The sequence below is a fragment of the Bufo bufo genome, chromosome 1, assembly GCF_905171765.1.
Source record: "Bufo bufo chromosome 1, aBufBuf1.1, whole genome shotgun sequence".
Classification (NCBI taxonomy): Eukaryota; Metazoa; Chordata; class Amphibia; order Anura; family Bufonidae; genus Bufo; species Bufo bufo.
The window spans coordinates 164,878,473-164,898,399 of record NC_053389.1 but is presented as its reverse complement, the minus strand read 5'-3'; the positions used below and the strand labels follow the sequence as shown (position 1 = coordinate 164,898,399).

General features: G+C 45.6%; 1 protein-coding gene across 6 annotated transcripts in view; it reads right to left on the bottom strand.

The window, feature by feature from the left end:
• Window positions 1-13,710, bottom strand: part of LOC121000900 (CMP-N-acetylneuraminate-beta-galactosamide-alpha-2,3-sialyltransferase 4-like) — a 295,630-nt gene extending 281,920 nt beyond the window's left edge. For all 6 annotated transcript variants that reach the window (XM_040431673.1, XM_040431663.1, XM_040431688.1 and 3 more), the window contains exon 1: window positions 13,575-13,710. The gene's annotated coding sequence lies outside the window, so the exon portion shown is untranslated. The remainder of the gene's footprint in view (window positions 1-13,574) is intronic.
• Between the last annotated feature and the right edge of the window lie 6,217 nt (window positions 13,711-19,927).

Below are 19,927 nucleotides of genomic sequence, written 5' to 3'. Positions count from 1 at the left end.
AGGTATCGCCGCGTCCGTATCGACCAGCTCTATAAAAATATCACATGACCTAACCCCTCAGGTGAACACCGTCAAAAAATAAAATAAAAACTGTGCTAAAAAAAAAAAATTTTTGTCACCTTACATCACTAAAAATGCAACACCAGGCGATCAAAAAGGCGTATGCCCTTTAGGTATCGCCGCGTCTGTAACAACCTGCTCTATAAAAATACCACATGATCTAACCCCTCAGGTGAACACAGTAAAAAAATTAAAATAAAAACGGTGTGAAAAAAGCCACATCATAAAAAGTGTAATAGCAAGCGATCAAAAAGTCATACGCACCCCAAAATAGTGCCACTCAAACCATCATCTCATCCCGCAAAAAAGATACCCTACCTAAGACAATCGCCCAAAAAAAATAAAAAACTATGGCTCTCAGACTATGGAGACACTAAAACATAATTTTTTTTTTTTCAAAAATGATATTATTGTGTAAAACTTAAATTAAAAAAAGTATACCTATCAGGTATTTTTTTATAAATAAAAATGACATTTTTTGACTCAATTTTACCACTGTCATGAAGTACAATATGTGACGAGAAAACTATCTCAGAATGGCCTGGATAAGTAAAAGCGTTTTAAAGTTATCACCACATAAAGTGACACATGTCAGATTTGCAAAAAATGGCCTGGTCCTTAAAATGAAAAATAGAAAGGTCCTTAAGGGGTTAAAATATCATGTTACCCGTATTTGTAAACACTGCAAAAAAAACATGCACAATGAGTTGTTGGTGACAAAAAAACAATCAAATAAAAAAAATAATCAAAAAGTCATATGTGCCCCCAAATTGTACCAATAAAAAATAAAACGAGAAAATGAAAAAACATCTGTGCCCGGAAGGGGTTAAAAAGTTACAAAACTTTCCATCCTACAAGAATTAAAGAGGTATTCCAGTTGTGACAAGTTATGCCCTATCCACAGGAGAAGGGATAGCTATTAGATCGTAGGGGTCTCGGTGGTAAGGAGCAGGGTGTACAGGATCCACCAGCGGTAGGTTCCCACCGATCTTATAGTTATCTCCTATCCTATGGATAGAAGATATCTTGTCACAACCAGAATACCCCTTTAAGATTATTATTATTTTAGAAAAATGGAAAAACTTTTTTAATGTAAAAAACTGGTAAATACAACTATATGCGTGAATACATTATACCGTATATGTACAAACTGAAACCATTGCCATTCTACTCCCCAGCTCTGGAGAAAAGATAAGGACAGGCAGTGCTGATATCAGTGTTTGCATAGTGATTACAAATTGCTGTAAAGAGTCAGCCAAACAGAGGCGACTGATAAGCGGCATTTCCGCAGTGCAGGAGTAGGGCAATAATCAGCACACAAGTGTCCATGTGGATCAGTACTTAATACTGCTCCTCTCTGCGACTGTTACCCTACCTCGGGGGGGCTCACCCATCCTACCTCATGTCCTAGGCATCCGCTCAACGACACTCTCATCTGTTCCATTGCTCTGCCGGTGTGCTAGTCCTTACTGCAGTTCTGACATTCTATTCATGAAGCAGAGAGATCAGGATGAACAATACTATAGGTCACTACCTATATGTTTTTTGTCCACATTTATTTTTTGCGAGTTGGATGTGGACCCATTCACTTCAATGGGGTCGCAAAACATCCGTTGGTTCGTTCTACGGCACCCGCAAAAAAAAAAAAAATAGAACATGTCTTATACCTGTCCGTTTTATGGACAAGGATACGACTGCTCTATAGAGGGCGTTCCGTTCTGCAAAATGCAGATTGCAAAAATGGCTACGGCTGTGTGCATGAGCAGGCAGCATGATGGCCCTGGTCAGCGGCCTGTGTACAGTGGGGGACTCTAATATCAGTATAACCCTCAGGAAATGACAAGTTTCCGAAGAATGTGAAGTGCTCAGAACTGTAAGTTCTATAAGAGGCGGCTGCTGCCTGAAATAGCAAAAACTTCCTGTTCGGAGATGTATAGTAACAGTTCAAGGGAGTGGAACTCAATATCTGGAAGCCAGAACACAACTGACACATTTCAAAGAATCCTACAACTCAGATGGGAAAGAATGCAACCACAATCCCAAAACTAATATCGCAGTCCTGTACACCGTGTGTCAGTGTCAGATATGGGGGCTGGTTGTCAGCAATAGAAGGAGAATAGTAGGAGGTGTGAATCTCATAGACGTCTGATTACCAAAAAAATGTACATAAAAGTCAAAGGGGTTTTCCGGGAGTTTAATGTTGATGGCCAATCCTCAGGTTATCAATATCTGATCTGTGGGGGGGGGTCTGAGTCCTGACACCCCCCGATTATCTGTTTTAAGAGGCTGAGCGCTGCGGCTTCTTCCTAGACGAGTGATATCACATTCATCGGTCACATGGCCTAGGTGCAGCTCAGTCCCATTCAAGTGAATGGACCTGAGCTGCAATACCAAGCACAGCCACTATATAATGTATGGCGCTGTGCTTGGAAAATTGTGGGGAGGCCACAGCGCTCTTCAAACAGATGATAGGTGGGTGGTGCCAGGAATCGGACCCCCACTGTTCAGATATTAAGTCATCAGAATCGAACTCCCTTTAATTCTGTATTTAGAGCAGGTGGGTTTGAATGGGAGCAGCAATGCAGTAACCAGCTCCATCCACTAGAAACAACGGACGGCGTTTTAGTTCCGGTGCCGATTTACAGCACTAGAGCTGAACAGCAGGGGTGCAAGATGTCGAACCCCCGCCAATCAGATATCGATGGCCTATCCTGAGGACCGGAAAGAGGTTTAAAGAGTTTTCACTGTAAGCAGAAAAGCCTCTGTGCCGTTCAGAGGTGTTTGTGTCAAAACACGGTTTATTGTTTGCATTTAGTGTCAGTGAACTTTTTATATGAGCGTCAAAAACATCATGAACTTGGCCGCTCTTCCCAACAACAGAATGTGCTCCGCAGTTCGCCACACAAGAAAGCCCGACTCACGCAAGGCAAGGAAAGGATGTCAAATTTTGCAAACGATGTATGAGGCAATCTAGCAAATAGTTAAAAAAAAAAACAACTCTTAGGCCCCTTTCACACGGACGAGTATTCCCCATAGAAATGAATGGGGTTGCGTGAAAATCGCAAGCATCCGCAAGCAAGTGCGGATGCGGTGCGATTTTCACGCACGGTTGCTAGGTGACGATCGGGATGGGGACCCGATCATTATTATTTTCCCTTATAACATGGTTATAAGTGAAAATAATAGCATTCTGAATACAGAATGCATAGTACAATAGGGCTGGAGGGGTTAAAAAAAATAATAATAATTTTTAACCTTAATCCACTTGATCGCGCAGCCGGCATCTCTTCTGTCTTTAACTGTTAGCAATAGGACCTTTGATGACGTCACTACGCTCATCACATGATCCATCACCATGGTGATGGATCATGTGATGGACCATGTGATGAACGCAGTGACGTCATCAAAGGTCCTATTGCTCACAGATGAAGACAGAAGAGATGCCGGCTGCGCGAACAAGTGAATTAAGGTGAGTTAAATTTTTTTATATTTTTTTTTAACCCCTCCAGCGCTATTGTACTATGCATTCTGTATTCAGAATGCTATTATTTTCCCTTATAACCATGTTATAAGGGAAAATAATACAATCTACACTACAACTAACCCAACCTGAACTTCTGTAAAGAAGTTCGGGTCTGGGTACCACAGTCGGTTTTTTATCACGCGCGTGCAAAACACATTGCACCCGCGCGATAAAAACTGAACATCGGAACGCAATCGCAGTCAAAACTGACTGCAATTGCGTTCCTATTCGCGCGGGTTTGCCGCAATGCACCGGGACGCATCCGGACCTAATCCGGACACGCCCGTGTGAAAGAGGCCTTACTGTTTTGTGCCAGTGTGAACAGAGCCTGACAAACAGAGATATCGGTAATGAACCTGATGAGAGGAGTTGTGGGGGTGGGGAAGCTTGTTTCTGCTGACTGCTGGTGCTTTCTGCGGAGAACATACACACGAAGCATCGCCTGCAGGGTTCCCGGAGATAAGAATCCACATCCTGCACATGACAATGCTAGAGTCACACATAGAGGATAAAAAATTACTATACAATGCAGAAAAAAATGCTAAAGTCTAAATGCAAATGTATACACGCCCTATGGGGATTTCAGCAAGCAGCTGGGAACACGCGTGATGAATTGTACATGTTACAGGTACGGTATCTGCAGGATATTCTGCCTCTCGCAGCACCAGGTAAATACGCATTCCTTTACATAATGAATATCGCAAGCGGGGGTCAATATGGCAGCCGTGCACTGAACCCCCTTTGTCTTAGGCCTCCTGCACACGAACGCGTGCGCCCCGTTGCCGTATTGCGGACCGCATTTGCGGATCCGCAATACACGGGCACCGTTCCGTGGGCATTCCGCATCACTTCAATGGGTCCGCAAATCCGGAGATGCGGAATGGTGCGGAGTGCTTCCGTGGGGTTTCGTCCCGTACCTCCGTTCCGCAAAAAAGATAGAACATGTCCTATCTTTTTGCAGAACGGCCGGATCGCGAAGCCATTAAAGTGAATGGGTCCGCGATCCGCTGCGGCTGCCCCAAGTGCATGAGCCCTTACCCTCTGATTCTGGGTGTAAATGATAAGCCACTCCATGAGCAACAAACTACAACTCCCACCGGCTGTTCTAGGAATATGCGAGTGCCAGTATCAACTCAAAGGATGTTGGGGGTTGTAGTTGCCAAGAGCAAGTGTATTTCGAACAAAAGGACATTTTAAAGAATATTTTACTCGCTGCAGACCAAGAACCCGTTCTAACCTGGTCAAGAAACAAGCTGCCTTAAAGGCAAGAGAGATTGGGCAAGTTAGTGGGGCGGCAGATGGGGAGGTCATGAGATGCAGAGGGACCTCGAAATGGAACAACATCCTGTAGTATACGGGACGGGTAACGAAACAGAGCAATGCTTCTGAAGAAATGTTCCGCAAAGACATCATAGGTGGAGACTGAAACAGAGAAATACTCTGCAGAGCATTGTAGACAAATCCTTTAGAAATGTTCTGCAAAGACATTTTAGGTACGACTAAAACAGAGCAATGCTCTGCAGAACATTATAGACAGATTCTAAAGAAATGTTCTGCAAAGACATCATAGGTGGAGACTAAAACAGAGCCATAATCTGCAGAGCATTACAGACAAATTATGAAGAAATGTTCTGCAAATACGTCATAAGTGGAGACTGAAACAGCAATAATCTGCAGATCATTGTAGACAATTTCTTTAGAAATGTTCTGCAAAGACATCTTAGGTGGAAACTGAAACAGAGCAATGCTCTGCGAAATATTATAGACAGATACTGAAGACATGTTCTGCAAGGTCTGATGAGTTGAAGCTGAAAAAGAGCAACGTTCTGCGAGATAGCACAATCAGATTCTGGAGGCATGTACTTCAAGGGCATCATAAATGGATGCTAAAATAGTGCAATGCTCTGCAGAATATTATAGCCAGATTCTGGAGACATGTTCTGCAAGGTATGCTAGGTAAAGCTAGGCGGAGGTTCCGGCAGGATCCTTTGTGGCAGATTCTGCCAAAGGACAAAACACCAGCACAATACAGCGGCATTTCATCTGGAACAATGGCAGTATTCATGCCGGAAGGCTGACAGACCCCAGCGGGATCCATTGGGTGCTGGTGCTGTCCAGCAATGCCGGTTTCTGTTCCTATTCCGCCAGTTACTGAAATAGAGCAACTTTCTGAACATTAGCGCAATAGTTGTAAGGATATCATAGATGAAAGAAGAGCAATGACCTGCAGCCTAGTATTAGGCCTCATGCACACAGCAGAACCATATGGGGATGCAGAAGAGCTGTAGAAGACATACAGATATGTACAAGGAAGCGTACCGTGTCATATACCGTAACCACGGATCACAATGGATAATGTCATACCGCCAGGCCCAGGAGTGAAACATTAATATAATAATCCTTATTCCTCCTCAGCGGCCCCCTCATTTCTTCAGACCACCCCTCACATTACTGTGTTTGTAGAGCCGCCGATCAGTAATAAACTTAATGATCAGGACATTACAATATTACAGTATCTGGATACCCGGGGTGAGGAGCTGCGCTGCACGTGCTCATACAGAACCTCATCACCCGCCACATCAGAACAGCCGAGTCCGAGGTCACTGGCAGGATACAGGATGGGTGGGGGGACCACGATTATTATTACTGCTAATATTATTCCCTGAATACTGAAACTGTACTGAACATATACTGTACATTTCTAGTATGTCTAGTATATGCAGTGTTCAGTATATTTCCAGTATACCGGTATATGCAGTGTTCAGTACATTTCTAGTATGTCTAGTATATGCAGTGTTCAGTACATTTCTAGTATGTCTAGTATATGCAGTGTTCAGTATATTTCCAGTATACCGGTATATGCAGTGTTCAGTACATTTCTAGTATGTCTAGTATATGCAGTGTTCAGTATATTTCCAGTATACCGGTATATGCAGTGTTCAGTACATTTCTAGTATGTATAGTATATGCAGTGTTCAGTATATTTCCAGTATACCGGTATATGCAGTGTTCAGTACATTTCTAGTATGTCTAGTATATGCAGTGTTCAGTATATTTCCAGTATACCGGTATATGCAGTGTTCAGTACATTTCTAGTATGTATAGTATATGCAGTGTTCAGTATATTTCCAGTATACCGGTATATGCAGTGTTCAGTACATTTCTAGTATGTCTAGTATATGCAGTGTTCAGTATATACAGTGTATATACTGAACACTGCATATACTAGACATACTAGAAATGTAATGAACACTGCATATACTAGACATACTAGAAATGTACTGAACACTACATATACTGAAAATGCACTGAACACTGCATATACTGGATATACTGGTAATGTGCTGAACAGTGCATATACTGAATATACTGGAAGTGTACTGAACACTGCATATACTGGGAATGTACTGGAAATGTACTGAACACTGCATATACTGGAAATGTACTGAACACTGCATATACTGGAAATGTACTGAACACTGCATATACTGGAAATGTACTGGATACTGCATATACACTGCGTGCAGAATTATTAGGCAAATGAGTATTTTGACCACATCATTCTCTTTATGCATGTTGTCTTACTCCAAGCTGTATAGGCTCGAAAGCCTACTACCAATTAAGCATATTAGGTGATGTGCATCTCTGTAATGAGAAGGGGTGTGGTCTAATGACATCAACACCCTATATTAGGTGTGCATAATTATTAGGCAACTTCCTTTCCTTTGGCAAAATGGGTCAAAAGAAGGACTTGACAGGCTCAGAAAAGTCAAAAATAGTGAGATATCTTGCAGAGGGATGCAGCACTCTTAAAATTGCAAAGCTTCTGAAGTGTGATCATCGAACAATCAAGCGTTTCATTCAAAATAGTCAACAGGGTCGCAAGAAGCGTGTGGAAAAACCAAGGCGCAAAATAACTGCCCATGAACTGAGAAAAGTCAAGCGTGCAGCTGCCAAGATGCCACTTGCCACCAGTTTGGCCATATTTCAGAGCTGCAACATCACTGGAGTGCCCAAAAGCACAAGGTGTGCAATACTCAGAGACATGGCCAAGGTAAGAAAGGCTGAAAGACGACCACCACTGAACAAGACACACAAGCTGAAACGTCAAGACTGGGCCAAGAAATATCTCAAGACTGATTTTTCTAAGGTTTTATGGACTGATGAAATGAGAGTGAGTCTTGATGGGCCAGATGGATGGGCCCGTGGCTGGATTGGTAAAGGCCAGAGAGCTCCAGTCCGACTCAGACGCCAGCAAGGTGGAGGTGGAGTACTGGTTTGGGCTGGTATCATCAAAGATGAGCTTGTGGGGCCTTTTCGGGTTGAGGATGGAGTCAAGCTCAACTCCCAGTCCTACTGCCAGTTTCTGGAAGACACCTTCTTCAAGCAGTGGTACAGGAAGAAGTCTGCATCCTTCAAGAAAAACATGATTTTCATGCAGGACAATGCTCCATCACACGCGTCCAAGTACTCCACAGCGGGGCTGGCAAGAAAGGGTATAAAAGAAGAAAATCTAATGACATGGCCTCCTTGTTCACCTGATCTGAACCCCATTGAGAACCTGTGGTCCATCATCAAATGTGAGATTTACAAGGAGGGAAAACAGTACACCTCTCTGAACAGTGTCTGGGAGGCTGTGGTTGCTGCTGCACGCAATGTTGATGGTGAACAGATCAAAACACTGACAGAATCCATGGATGGCAGGCTTTTGAGTGTCCTTGCAAAGAAAGGTGGCTATATTGGTCACTGATTTGTTTTTGTTTTGTTTTTGAATGTCAGAAATGTATATTTGTGAATGTTGAGATGTTATATTGGTTTCACTGGTAAAAATAAATAATTGAAATGGGTATATATTTATTTTTTGTTAAGTTGCCTAATAATTATGCACAGTAATAGTCACCTGCACACACAGATATCCCCCTAAAATAGCTAAAACTAAAAACAAACTTAAAACTACTTCCAAAAATATTCAGCTTTGATATTAATGAGTTTTTTGGGTTCATTGAGAACATGGTTGTTGTTCAATAATAAAATTAATCCTCAAAAATACAACTTGCCTAATAATTCTGCACTCCCTGTACTAGACATACTAGAAATGGACGGAACACTGCATATACTAGACATACTGGAAATGTACTGGACACTGCATATACCAGTATACTGGAAATGGACCGAACACTGCATATACTAAATATACTGAACACTGCATATAATGTATTAAAATTATTGGTGGGCAGTGCACCCTCCCCTCTCCATCATTGGTGGCAGCGGCAGTTCCGACCGGAGTCTCAGCAGTGTAATGCTGGGGCTCTGATCGGTTACCATGGCAGCCAGGACGCTACTGAAGTCCTGTCTACAAAATAAAGAGGAGGGGGGGGGAAGATCAGTACATCCCAATGCGCAGGTGCACATTGCTATGGCTGAGAATACATATAAACAACACAATATAATATACCTTTGTACTTTATTTGGTTTGTAGAGTGCTGTTGCACTGAAGTCCTGTCTGCCATGGTCAGTTACTCTGCAGCATTATACTTACATGCGCTGTGGCCGCAATCATAAAGCAACACACTATAGATCAGGTGAAGTTGAGCGGATTGATATATAGTTTTGTGCGAAAACATTCAGTAAAACCTGTAATTAAGGCCTCTTGCACACGACCGTGTGCTGGCAGGGACAGTGCTGTGGACAGCAAATTGCGGTCCGCAATGCATGTGCACCGACCGTCGGGCAGCCGCATGCGGATCGCGGACTCATTCACTTGAATGGGGTCTGCAACCCGTCCGATCAGCAAAAGTTATATTTTTTTAGTGCTTTTGTGGGGTTTCGTTCAGTGCTTCCGTTCCGCACCTCCAGATTTGCGGACCCATTCAGGTGAATGGGTCCACATCCGTGATGCAGAATGCACGTGGCCCGTACCCCGTGTATTGCGGACCTGCCTTATGCGGGCCGCAATACGGCCATGGCGGGGCAATGGCCGTGTGCAAGAGGCCTTATACATTTATAGCTTTGCTTTTTCCCTTCCTGTGAACAGCTATTGGTACAGGAGGGAGGAGTTACCAGTGACTGACAGCTATCTCTCTATGCACACCTATACACAATGCTGTCAATCACTGATAACGCTGTACCAATGCATGAGCCCTTACTTGGATTTTATACATTAAAATCTCTGCTCTTTCTGAGCTCATTTGCCCGAGTGGGCGGTCCTATCAGTGATTGACAGCCTCCCCTGTATAACTGTGTATACTAATTAATAATGCCTCATGCAGATGTCAGTGTCAGTTTTGGATCAGTGGTAACACGGACCGTGTTCAATCCGTGTTTTCTCCCGTGACAGATCCGTGTTGGGTCCTTGGGTCAGTTTTTTTGCTGTCCGTGCTGCATCCTTGTTTTACTAAGGCTGGTTTCACACAGGCGTTGCGGATTGGGGCCGGATGCGTTCAGAGTGCGTTCAGTGAAACTCGCACTATTTTGCAAGCAAGTTCAGTCAGTTTTGTCTGCGGTTGCGTTTAGTTGTTCAGTTTTTTCCGCGCAGGTGCAATGCGTTTTGATGCGTTTTTCACGCGCGTGATAAAAAACTGAAGGTTTACAAACAACATCTCTTAGTAACCATCAGTGAAAAACGCATCGCACCCGCACTTGCTTGCGGATGCAATGCGTTTTTCACTCAGCCCCATTCACTTCTATGGGGCCAGGGCTGCGTGAAAAACGCAGAATATAGAACGTGCTGCGATTTTCACACAACGCAGAACTGATGCGTGAAAAACAACGCTCATGTACAAAGCACCATAGAAATGAATTGGTCAGGATTCAGTGCAGGTGCTATGCGTTCACGTCATGCATTTCACCCGCGCGGAAAACTCGCTCGTGTGATAGGGACCTAACACTCAACGGCTGAAAAATAATTTGTTAATGATCCATGAAACACGGATGCAACATGGATGGCATCCGTGGTTTTCACAGACCCATAGACTATAATGGGCGTGATGGATCCGTGAACACAGACAAAATAGAGCATGCATCCGTGGTAAAAAAAAACTGACCCACGGACTGTGCTGAAACACTGATGTGTGAATACACACATTAAAATGAATAGGAACGTGAGCTGTCCGTGGAGAATAGGTACAGCACACGTCTGTGAAACACTGACGTCTGCATAAGGCTTTACTGATAAAACCAACCAATTGGACAATTGAACCCAGAAAGAGTAGAGGTTTTAATGTATAAGATACAAATCATACTGAATTTGTTCCCACAAAACTATACAGGGTGGGCCATTTATATGGATACACCTTAATAAAATGGGAATAGTTGGTGATATTAACTTCCTGTTTGTGGCACATTAGTATATGTGAGGGGGGAAACTTTTCAAGATGGGTGGTGACCATGGCGGCCATTTTGAAGTCGGCCATTTTGAATCCAACTTTTGTTTTTTCAATAGGAAGAGGGTCATGTGACACATCAAACTTATTGGGAATTTCACAAGAAAAACAATGGTGTGCTTGGTTTTAACGTAACTTTATTCTTTCATGAGTTATTTACAAGTTTCTGACCACTTATAAAATGTGTTCAATGTGCTGCCCATTGTGTTGGATTGTCAATGCAACCCTCTTCTCCCACTCTTCACACACTGATAGCAACACCGCAGGAGAAATGCCAGTATCCGTAGTTTCAGGTGCTGCACATCTCGTATCATCTGAAGGCAATCGTCTATGCTGTGAAGATACGAGATGTGCAGCACCTGAAACTACGGATACTGGAAGCATTTCTCCTGCGGTGTTGCTATCAGTGTGTGAAGAGTGGGAGAAGAGGGTTGCATTGACAATCCAACACAATGGGCAGCACATTGAACACATTTTATAAGTGGTCAGAAACTTGTAAATAACTCATGAAAGAATAAAGTTACGTTAAAACCAAGCACACCATTATTTTTCTTGTGAAATTCCCAATAAGTTTGATGTGTCACATGACCCTCTTCCTATTGAAAAAACAAAAGTTGGATTCAAAAAGGCCGACTTCAAAATGGCCGCCATGGTCACCACCCATCTTGAAAAGTTTCCCCCCTCACATATACTAATGTGCCACAAACAGGAAGTTAGTATCACCAACCATTCCCATTTTATTAAGGTGTATCCATATAAATGGCCCACCCTGTATATCAGTCGTCTCAGCTCCTCCTGCTCGATAACACACTGCCTGCAGATCACGCTGCATTTTCAGGCTCCCTTTAACTCTTTACTCACTTCTGAACAGCCGCAGGACTGTGAGACACTCCACAAGTCCTTCAAGGGTCAAGATGCGCCCGAAGAGGCTGCCAGCGTTCATCTGTCCTACAGTGCTAATACATACTGTATATATGCCCAATGCCACCAGGGGTTAAACCTTGGTCGAGAGTGGACAAATTGGCACGTCACTTAATTCACTGCCCTGCAGGATACGACCCCATACCACTAAAAGCGGTCATACAGTCTCAATCCTGGTCCTTGTTAACGCAAAGGGACCGTCTCTTTAAGGAACACTCACCTTTAGGGCTTGTTCACATGACCGTGCCGTGTTTTGCGGTCCTCAAATTGCGGATCCGTAAAACACGGATGCTGCCCGTGTGCCTTCCGCAATTTGCGGAACGGAAAGCCCTCTACAGGGCAACGGATGCTTTTGCGGGCCCATTGAACGGAGCAACGGAACGGAGCAACGGATGCTTTTGCGGGCCCATTGAAGTGAATGGGTCCGCACCCGAGCCACAAAAAATGCGGCTCGGATGCAAAACCAAACCACGGTCGTGTGAATGAGCCCTCACTTTGCAACAGCAGCAATTCAGCGGCACAAGTAGCGCACACTGCGAACTCTCTTCACCTCAGGTCAACCGCGTATAGACCAATGTAACTTACGAAAACAGTAACCTGCAATTTATCATGCGCCATTGCTTCACTCTCCCTTCTGACTGGCCATACACATGAGAAAGCAGTCTAATGCTCCTGGACAGTTATCTCTTCCAATCCCCCGTACACATGCATGCTCAGTTCGGCTGGGCATGCATGTGTTGTAAACAGGAGAAGGGGGGGTGGGGTTGTAACTGCCAGCTTATCTGCCCAAGAACAAAAGGACGAAATCCAGGCACTGCATATATGGAGCATACAGGCTCGGGGAACAGGTGATTCCCCCGGTGGGCCCTTGTGCAAGGTGGTCCCGCACCCCCTGCACAAGAGGGACGGTAGAACTAGTAGCACTACCTACAGATGGGCAGTTTATTTTAGAGGCATCAGGTGCCAGACCTCTGGGCACAGAGGCGGGCCAGCCACTAGGCTTTTTCTCCTTGAGGTGCCTTCTCAGAATCGCAGCAGGGACATCAATTGTCAATCATTTTGAGCATGTTGCTGCTGCTGTGTGAACAGGTAATATTTGAATGTATCCATATGGTGGGCCCCCAGAATTTATTTAGGCACCGACTGGGAGCATATCATTCATGCCCACCATATACAGCGCGCACAATATACTGAATGCACTGATTACACAATATACTGGATACAGGACCACGCAGAACGCTACATATAATACACATACATTATATATATATATATATATACACACACAAGCTGGCACCAGCACGGATGGTCCATTTGTTCTTATGGGTCTAGCTTGCCCCAGGAGCTTACATTGTAAACACATACATTACACACACGGTGCAGACTGCATACACACACATACCTCCACACACACACACAATGTGGCATCCTGCCCAGGAACTGGTGGTCATCTCCTGCCATCGGCCCAGTTACAGGTGGCATCACATCCACGGTGGTCTGCACCATACATGAGGTGTCACCCTGCACCAACCCCCGGGGTGGTCCAGGCTGCCATGGCCGGGGATGAGCCGCATCCTGCGGGCTTCATGTATTGGTGCCAGGCTTGAGTCTGCTGTTCTCCTGGCATGGACACCGCCGTTCAGCAGAACAATGGGCAGTGCCAGGCTCCCGCACAGCATGGTACTCACCGGCGCCGCTGTCCTCCCCGCTCCCGGGCACTCGGTGCCTGCAGACTGGGCAGACCGGAGGAGGGGGCAGAGCACGGCAGCTCCGGGGGAGGAGACCGGAGGAGGAGGAGGGGGTCTATCTGATAATAATGACAGCATGGTCTGAAAAGGAGGGGGCACCCACACGGGAGGATGGGTGGGGCGCAAATATCGTTGGGGAGGGTGGCACAGACATCACCGGAGATGGGAGGGGAGCATAGTCTTCACTGTAAGATGAGGGGCCGCCCGCAAACCACTGAAGAGAAATGGAGCAGAAATATCACTGAGGAGGGGGCACAGACATATCACTGGGCACACATCTATATCACTGGGCACACACATCTCTGGAGAAAGAGGCAAAGATCACTGGTAGATAGACATCTATGGAGATTAGGGCAGCCCCACATACATTACTGGAGTAGAATATACAAAGGGGGGCACACAGACATCACTGGAGGGGGCACAGAAATAATTAGAGCTGGTGCACAAACATCACCCCAGAACAGGACAGAGACATCACTGAAGGAAGGGCACCCGTAAAGGGGTGAACTGGGCACCCTCTCTTTTGCAGTGTATCCTGTTAACGTTTGCTAAGTCATTGCTTTAATTGGGCAACACCTTCTGCTGAGAGACTGCTCAGATATGTATTTGTACCGAGCACATACGTGTATATATGTTGTCATGCAAGTCGTAGGTGAGTCACATGTCACGCACAACTTTCATTAGGCCTCTTACACATGAACGTGTGCGCCCCGTGGTCGTGCTGCGGGCCACAATGCACGAACACAGTCCGTGGGGCAGCCGCAGCGGATCGCCGACCCATTCACTTTAATGGGTCCGCGATCCGGCCTGTTCCGCAAAAAGATAAGACATGTTCTATCTTTTTGCGGAACAGAAGTACGGGACGAAACCACTCCGTAGTGCTTCCGTAGGGTTCCGTTCCGTGTTTCCATTCCGCATCTCCAGATTTGTGCACCCATTCAAGTCAATGGGTCCGCATCCGTGATGCGGAATGCCCACGGAACGGCACCTGTGTATTGCGGATCCGCAAATGTGGTTTGCAAGAGGCCTAAAGCCAATGGTAGAAAAGTCGCGCGCGATATGCAACACAAAATTCAACATTTCTGGATTTTTTTGCGACTGTCGCTAAGCAGTCGCCGCCATTGTGACACTGTTTACAATCCTCAGAACAAATGACGCTGTGTAGCCGTTCCCTTAGGTGATGACTACAGGGGAACTACTAGCTAGGGCCAGAACCAGCATAGTGCTAGCTGGAGACACAGTGGGGACAGGGGTGCACCTAGCCTTTCTGCTGCCTGAGGCGAAAACTGAAATGGCCCCCCCCATGCCAATTTCTTAATCTAACTCCTTTACCACAATGAAAGCGCTCATTGCCCATGGCCCTTCCACTGCCCCCCTCTTGCCCCTATCTGAGGCGATCGCCTCATTGGTGGTGCACCCCTGAGTGGGGACGCTCATACACAATGTTACCACGCTGACAGGAGGGGCAGAGGAGAGCCCATAATAGGACGAGGTTTGGCGTCACTAGAGGTGAGTGCAGGATAACCGTGTGAGATGCAAGACTGGAGTGCCGTGGACTGCTAGATATAGGCCAGGCCTGGTCACCAAGATGAGCGTGTAGGCCGGTGACAGCCTCAGAGATAGCTCTGAAGAGTCTGCTGAGATGAGAGATTGTCACCAAACACATGGCAGATGTTCAAATCTTGGTTTGAGTCTGTGTAAAGTACTATAGCATGGAGCTGCCAAAAATAGTTTTTCACTTGTTCAGTATTCCACTTTTAAGCTTGTCCTATAATAATTTTGTTTTCTGAAACCATCAAGATTCTGTCCCCCATTAAAGCATTGTAACCAGTAAGCACTGCCAGATCCCCATTAACTGCCAGATCCATCGCTGGTTTGCAGAATAAATACCAGCTTTTGGCTGGACCTGTCATGACCGGCGTCACGCAAAGGGAGGGAAATGGGAAGGCCCTGTCCAAGGGAGAGGGGAAAAGTGGTGACCCCTGACTCACCTTGAGGCTGGCACCTGACTGCCCTGACGTCCCTAGACGGGTTCCTCACCCGTACGCCGATCACGTGCCTAAACCCTGGCTTTTCCTAAGATGAGCCCTACGTAGTGAACAGGGCGGTGGGATCACTAGTCCGCACCACTGACACTAAAGGAAAACACCAAGGAGAGGACAGGCAAAACATATAATCCCAGGTGGGTGAAAAACAGCAGACAACAAAAGCCCAACAGGGATCCGGAGGGTAACGTTCTGGAACAACAACCAGGGAACACAGCTACACAGCTCCAGTGGGTCAGTATAGAAGTCCAGGCAGGAAGCTCTATATCTGGCAACCAGAGAAGTGGGAGATGGGAATATACGGAGGTTGGGTGTCACGGCTCAGGATGGGGAAAACCCTCAGCCGTGCGGTACCACGAGATGTTAATCGCTGCTTGGCCAGGACAGTAGAATTAGGGAGCCGGTCACCTCCTAATCGCATCCCTAATCTGACCCTGACTCCTAGCTACATGAGCCGACCTTGATGGTAGGAGGGCTCATGCTCCGGAACCTTGAAGTCCCTGCTAGCCCTCAGGTGGCCCTAAACTAAGAGCAGGGTAAGACGACCTGTTCCTTCTGGATATGGAGGAACAGGAGTCTCACTGGCCAAGCTGCATGGAAAGGGGGTCAGAAACAGACATATGGCAATGGCAGGTAAGTGCAACTAGTACCACACCTACCTGCCACAGACACAGAGCCTGGAACCCAAGTATAAGTGCTGCTGTCCACAACAACACTAGAGACAGAGCACACACCACACAGGACCCCAGGAAACCATACACTGCAATAAATAACAGACACCACATAACAACATTTTCATAACATCAGGTAACACATTCTATGACCACAAGGGTGGCCCTCACTGGCAGCTGGTATAAGGGACCAGGAGGGTACCTCCAGCTTGCAACCAAGGCTGGAGTACCCCTCTGACTACTGCTCTCAGCAGAGGCTATATAGGCCCAAGTAGCCACACCCACACACACAGAAGGGAATTAACCCTTCCAACACCAGGGAAGGGAAGACAGCAACTTAAAGGGGAATACACATACTCACACTCACCTGTTACCGCCGGCAACGGCATGCGTGGCAACCATGTCCTGTGGAACAGCCAACAGGCCGAGACACTGCCACCACATGTACACAACACCAGACGTTGCCACGGACAACCGCAAGGGAAGGGAGGAGTCACAGTGCATACAAACATAACCTTGTGCACAACAGAATGGGAAGGAACACACAACTTAAAGGGGAAGTGTCAAAACATGCAAAACAACATGTTGCCACCGGCAACAAGCATGCACGGCAAAAGTGTCATGGTCCACAATAACAGACCATGACACAGCCGTGACATTGGGATTGCTGGACAAGAAACAGCTGAGGAGGAGAAGCTACGGATCCCTGAGTGAGCCAAAAAGGGTTGCAAGGCAAACCCAGAAAGCTACCATTAAAAAACAGCACTATTTTTATACATAGAGAGCGCAGCCACCCGCTGCGACTTCCTGACCCCGTGTATAACGGAGTCAGACGTGGCTCTTGACACCCTCGTGACATTACCGCTGCATGCAGTATTTTTTTGTCTGGCTGAAAGCCAGCATTTATTCCGGAAACCCATCAGATCTCACTATGCACAATAGGGATCCAGTGGTGGAGTCTGGCTGTGCAGGACACGGTGAACTCTGGTAGTCTTTTCCTCTGCCGGAACGCATACTGTATCTGTACGTAGCTTTAGGGTGACCAAAGCGTTTTGTGTACTTCTGTATCTGCAGCTGTGTTCAGTTACGCTGAACTGTCCGAAGTTTTTTTGATTTGACATTGTCTTCCTTTTAATAGGGAACCTCATAAGCAGGCTCAAACTGGCCCACAGGGGAATTCCCCCGGTGGGCCCCTGTGAAAGGTGGGCCCCCCATCCACCAGCACAGCATCTAAAATTACCTATATCAATATAAAAAACTGGGTAGACCATCCAGTTTATTATTATAGACACATTGGAAGGTTGAGATGGCCTCTAGGAATAGAGGCAGGCCAGCAAGTATCTTCTCTTCCTTGGGACCCACCTTTTGAAGTTGTAGCCGAGACCTCCATAATCATCTGTTAGCGTCTTGTTGCTGTCTGTCTCTGTAGGGGCAGGTAATATTTGCATGTCGCTGTACAGTGGGCCCCCAGAATGAATTTTACTGATGGGCCCTAGGCATCTCAGTCCGACACTGCTCATAAGGGAAAATAACCCATGTTACATGTTACCATAATCACTGAGAGGAAAACACATATATTACTGGAGGGGTACACGCTTCACTGAAGGGGGAACACAAACATCACAGGAAGAGGCACATACTTTACTGGATGGGGAAGCTATGGTTTCACTGGGTAGTAGAGCACGAACGTGGCTCTACATACAGTATATACAATGCATCCAGAAAGTCTTCAGACCCTTTCACTTTTTTCACATTTTGTTATGTTGTGGCCTTGTGCTAAAGTAAAAAAAAAAACACAAATTTTCCCCATCAATCTGCACTCAATAACCCATAATGGAAAAAAAACATTAAAAAGAAAAAAAATATATTTCGCCTGGACAATAAGTATTCAGACCCTTTCCTATGACACTAGAAATTTAGCTCTGGGGGGCTCCTTTCTCTTGATCATCTTTGAGATCTTTTTACACCTTAATTGGAGTCCCCTGTGCTAAATTCAGTTGATTGCACATGATTTGGAAAGACACAAAGTCAGGCCTCGTCCACATTTCCGTTTTAGGGCTCATGCACACACGACAGTATTTTGCGTTCAGTATACTGGCCGTTTTTTCGAGTTCAGTATGCGGTACATATACTGAACCATTCATTTCAATGGTTCAGCAAAAAAAACTGAAGTGTCTCTGTGTGCATTCCGCTTCATGTCCTATTCTTGTCCGCAAATCACGTTGCTTGGCTCCATTTAAGTCAATGGGTCCGCAAAAAAAACAGAACACTTACGGAAATGCATCCGTATGTCTTCCGTATCCGTTCCGTTTTTGTTGAACCATCTATTGAAAATGTTATGCCCAGCCCAATTTTTTCTATGTAATTACTGTATATGGCATACGGAAAAACGGAAAGGAAACGGAAACACAACGGAAACAAAAAACAGAACAACGGACTGAGGTGTGCTGTGCGCATTTTCCAACGGACAGCACACCGACCCATGGATTTACATGTGTCTGTTTACATTTCAGTATTTTTTAACTGACCATGGGTCAGTAAAAAAAAATCACGGAGACATGCACTACTTTGACCCGTGATGTGGACCAAACACGCCCATAGAAATCTATGGGTCCGTGAAAATCACAGACACACAACGGATGGCATCTGTGGTGCATCCATTTTTCACTGAAGACTGATAGGAGATTCCTTGGAAATTAATTTTCAGCTGAGCAACGTCAGTGAATTACAGATGACACACGGTTGGTAAAAACGTACACACGGACCAACCATAGATCCTTCATGAATGAAACACGTACGCTTTTGTTCACGGACATGTACGTGTCTCTGACGCGGAAATGTGGACGAGGCCTCAGTGTTTGATCAGTGATTGTGAGCCAAAACCAGAAATAGAGCCTATTCAGAAATAAGGTATAATGGAAAGCTTTGTACCTGTTCTGTGTTGTTGAAAAAGTTTTTATGCCAGAAAGGCCTCATGCACAGGACCGTTGTGTGTTTTGCGGTCCGCAAATTGCGGATCCGCAAAACACAGATGGCGTCCGTGTGCGTTCCGCAATTTGCGTAACGGCACGGACAGCCATTGATATATGATATAACTGCCTGTTCTTGTCCGCAAAACAGACAAGAATAGGACAGGTTATATTTGTTATATTTTTTGGGGCGGACCACGGAACGGAGCAACAGATGCGGTCAGCACACGGAGTGCTGTCCGCATCTTTTGCGGCCCCATTGAAGTGAATGGGTCCACATCCGAGCCACAAAAACTGCGGCTCGGATGCGGACCAAAACAACGGTTGTGTGCATGAGGCCAAAGAGGGAGGTTTCCAGGTCAACAAAATCCCCAACAGTACCAATCCTGGTCCAGCCCATGAAGATGGTGCTCCAGAGGAAACAAACTGTCGGCTTCAACACCCATAGATCCAAAAAATATACTGTATATTCCTTAGCACTTGTCAATAAAAACAACTCTTTATTTCATAAGGCCCAGTTCACACGTCAGTTATTTGATCAGTTATTTCCATCAGTTTTTGTGAGCCAAAACCAGGAGTGGAGGCTACACAGAGATAAGGTATAATGA